At 34.2% G+C, this 4,743-nt stretch overlaps 1 pseudogene across 1 annotated transcript; it reads right to left on the minus strand.

Moving 5' to 3' along the window:
• Positions 1 to 412: 412 nt before the first annotated feature.
• Positions 413 to 1,864, minus strand: LOC149578693 (pro-hevein pseudogene; annotated as a pseudogene). The gene has a single exon (XR_016364745.1). The product of XR_016364745.1 is annotated as a pro-hevein pseudogene (transcript).
• Between the last annotated feature and the right edge of the window lie 2,879 nt (positions 1,865 to 4,743).

Here is a 4,743-nt window from a genome sequence, read left to right on the forward strand (position 1 = left end):
TTGAGCACCTTATGTTAAATAGGTCAAATAGTTGACTCAATTTATACCAGAAATATAAGCCAATGCTATATACAAAAACTCAGAACTCTATCAAAATGATCATCCAAACAAAATATTTAACTTATTTTCGTTATCATAGAGGAAATTTCGTAGTTAAGCGTTCACAAAGGAAATTGTAGTACTGAGATGGGTGACCTCCCAAAAAGTCACCTTTGTGAGCATCACCTAGATCCAATAGGTGCTAGTGTTCAATTTATTCTCATGAGAGATGGGTTCAAGTGAGCCACTACTCATGAAACATGGATCAATGAATTTAACTAAAAAGCTACACAATTGAATCCTTATAACAATAATAATAATGATTTCTTAAACTAGAAAAATATTTATAAACCATACAATTGAATCCATCGTCTCAAACTGAACCATTTAAATATCATTAATAAACCATTTTAACACTTTATAACAAAATCTAATTAAACATACCCACGTATTTATAACAAACTCAAAATAAATAAAAATTACACAACAAAATCTAAGAAAGAAACACTCAATTCTAAATGACTATTCTTTTCAATCCAGTCGTGTCCTTGCAACCCACTCCAACATGAGACAAATTAAGACGAGACTAGTGCCCTAAAAATACACCTACTCATCCGTAGAACCAGTGCTTCTTTAGATACTAGATTAGTACTTTAGTACTTAATAAAGAGAAACAAGAATTTTCATCAATAGATTAATACTTAATAACAAAGAGAAACAAGAAGAAATCACTTGAGACTACCAAACACAAGGATACTCTACTTCCACAACACTCTACACATTATTCACCGAGGGACACCCATAATTGATCTAATCACATAACCTCCAAATTCAGTCCATCCCCACAACCCACAAACTCATAATCCACCATGAGGTGTCCTCTCGCATTACCCTGCCCATTCGTATCCAACTGCCTGAACACATTAATATCCAAATCCAGGCCGCCATTACTGCACTGATCAACAATCCTGACGGTCGCCTGAGCGCCCGTCTCGCGGTTAGTGACCCGCAAGCACTTCCCGCAGGAAGCCTGGCCTCTGGGCCCCACAGGCCCGCAGAAGGCAGTCCAGCCGTACTTCTGCCTCCACCACAGCGGCTTCTCTCCGTCCCACGTCGAGCAGTACGCACTCACCGCGTACAAGTTCCAGTTGTTCCTCTACGGGTAATACTCGTGGTAAGTCGATCGAACGTTATACGCCTTCTCTCCTCCTCCTCCGCCACCGCCACCGCCACCGCCGCCGTGGCAGTTGCTCTGGCAGCCCCGATCGGGTAAGCAGTGGTCGTCGGTGGTTCCGCACCACCCCCACTTGCTGCAGCACTCTCCTCCGCCGCACGCCACCCCGCCCGCTTGGGATCCGCAGTTCTCAGCGGCGGATAGGAGCGGCGCCACCAGTGTCACCGCCACTATGATTAATGCTACCGCCTTCGCCTCCATTGATGGCTTCCTGTATTTGATGGGTTTCTGTGGTTTGAGATGAGGAGGAGGGGGGTGGGTGTTTATAGGTGTAGATGTGAAGGATAGACTATTTGTGAGGCGGCTGATGAGCCTGTTGGTTTTGGGCGGCGGACATGACTGGTTCGGGTTTGTGATGATTTGTTATGAGGAATTGTTCCAATTGCTGACAGACCCACCATGTTTTTTTAATATAGAATTGGTTTTTGAGGTGAATCGGATGGAATAGCTTCTATGGGTCTTCTTTGGACAGATGCTTAAATGTCATTTATTGCAGCCATTTATTGATCATCATGAGAAGGGAGAAAGGAGGTAGAAGAGGTCTTTGTTCCACAAATGCAATCGAAGTGTTGCGGGTCAAACTTCTCTTTTCTCATTACGCACTAATGAAGATCTTTATTCTGGAGCCATGCTCATTCTTATCCACATCATGCTTTAGGGGAGTATGTTTAGTGTTTGTAACATCATTCATTGAATCTGGTTTTGACGGTGTAGACGCACCTCAGTCGTTGGTTTTAAGCTGAAGAAGTGCACGTGGGTCTATATTGGGTTCCTAAACCTCCCAACAACAAAAAATAATAAATCTATTTTTTAATATTTCAATAAATAAATCAATTTATAGAATTTTATTTTTAATTTGGCCAATTAATTGTTAGTGTAGGCAACAACATTAAATTACTAACTCATTATATTTCAATAATTGTATTTTATGTATATTCGATTTCTCAAATACTAATTTTAAAGGAGTTTCATAAATGATAATACATGTATCAATAGCTTATAGTTGTTTTAGTTGTGCATGATTAACATTTGTGCATAAGAATTACAATTTTAAATTCACATGCAATGGGTATTCAGGGACACTTTTGAAATGACCATTTCTTAACCCTTCTAGGCTCTATGATCTCCACAAAGAGTTTCACTAATACCAGAAACTAAGAAATATTTTTTAAGGTGTCTAACTCACATATGAGTAGGAAGAAAAAAAGTTAAGATCCTAGAAATAATTTAAAAGCTCTAGAGGTGTGTGAGGATAGGATTGTAGATGATGATCATACTCTTCCCCTATCCTATGTTATTTTATTTTCCTATAAGCCAATTAGCAATGAAGTATGCTTGCCAATACAATGCACATCAACTAACCTTTTATAACCCTTATGATTCACATAATTAGAATTCATGCTAATGTTAATAATTCATAAAGGTGTGTATCATTCTTAGCAGGAAAGCATTTTGTTACTTGAACCATACCTTATTATTTTCTCATCAATAGAGCACATTGAAACTACATGTTATTTCACACTCTAGAAACAAAGTTTGCAAAAAATGGCTAACTTATTTGTTGTGACAATATTTGTGTTATGACTTTTTTTTTTGCAAGTTATCAAACTAGGATGCTTAATTATAATTTTGAAATAAGTAAATATGTCTGAATGGTACTCGATTTAGAAATGAAGTAGGACTTTTTTTCTTTTTATAGAACATCCTAACAATTAAATCTTTTCTTTTTATAGAACATCCTAGCATGTAAATATAAATATTTATGCTTGAACCACTGAGGGGCAATTATTTTAAGGAAAATAGCTTGGATTCATTGATGAAATTCAAAATTCAAAATTTAGGATTGAAGTTGCATATGTGATATTGAACTAAGTTCAAAATCTCAACAACATTTGACAAAGATAACAAAATAAATAATTATGAGGGTTGGGATTAGAGAAATAAAAAATGCGGACATAAATAAGTTACATTTATGACAAGTCTTGACTATTATTTATAACTATGTCATTTAAAAACTAAGTCATGTCATTTAGTACAAGTGGTGAGATTGAGTCCAAATTGAATAGATAAAAGAGTTGGGGATATATTTTTCATTCTTACGTTTTGCCTCCAATCTGGTTTACATGTGAATTATAATGAGTGATGTGCATGGAATTAAATAGGTATTCAACTCGAACATAAAGGATAATATATCAAAATAGACATCATCTTTAGACCTATAGACAAAAAATTCCACAATTACATCCAAAAAAGTTTGAATTTTGCATTAACAACTACCTCTAAATAACAACAATTAATTCAAAAATGTAGAAAGAGAGTTGTAGGTTGTGAAGAAGATAGCAATCAAAAGAAAAATAATTCAAGTTTGTGAAGGAACCATCATGAAAATAAACATATATTAAGAGCATGTAGGAGTCATCAACTAAAGAAAAAGAAGAAAAAGAAGATGATAATGACATATGGTTGGCATAACCATCATATGTATATAGATGCAAAAGGGTCAATATAGTCAAAAAAAAGTAATACATGGTTGTGAAGAATCTAATATTGGTGTAGGACTACAAAGGAGCAATTGTATCCATTGGAAAACATGAGTGATTTTATTAGAACTTTTGAAAAAAATCATGAAATAGGAGACAAGAATATCTAAATGTAATAGATAAAATCACGAAACAATGTTCTAGTAGATAACAAGTATAATTAGAGTTAAAATAAGAACATATAAGAAAGAATAACATGATTATCTTAGACACCGTGTCTATTATTAAGAACAAATGATCAATATTTTGTATTAAAAATACTTGATAAAAAAACATGAATATATAGATTAAGTGATAGACAATAGAAGTGATTGATAAAAACCATAAATATAAACAAATAATTTTATGATATATAAGATATAAACAAGTCAACATAAATATATAATAATAATAATAATATGTAAATCAAAATTTAGAAAAACATGTAAAATAAATAAATGCACATCATCCTTAGAGATTATGTATTTTTTGGGTGGTACTCATGCAATAATGCATTATGAGCACAGCGTTTGGTCCAAGGCGGCGGACATGACTCATTCAGAACGTTTTCTTAGCTTAACATTAAATTTCTGACAAGAAAGTAGATGCAATTATATTTCAAAATCAGCGTATGCAATGGATGTGGACCATTTCATCTTTGTAACGTCATTTCAACTCACTCATTGCAAATTATGATAACAAAAAAAGAGAGTTCACGTGTATGGAAGTTTTCCCTAGATTGAACAAATAAAAAAAATTTTCCCTCAGCTTTTTTCTTTGTCTGGGCCTACTAATGCTTATCCATTTCCCTATCGTGGATGAGGAGACCAAATGAAAATTTTGAAGAGAAAACTTTCATATAATTGAAAAATCCAATGGTGCTAACTTTATTTAATTTAATAAATATAATTAGTGTATGAATTGATTTAGATGAACCAATAAGAATGGATA

Source organism: Cupressus sempervirens, chromosome 1 (assembly GCF_028749045.1).
Source record: "Cupressus sempervirens isolate cs-2001-9-10 chromosome 1, ASM2874904v1, whole genome shotgun sequence".
Classification (NCBI taxonomy): Eukaryota; Viridiplantae; Streptophyta; class Pinopsida; order Cupressales; family Cupressaceae; genus Cupressus; species Cupressus sempervirens.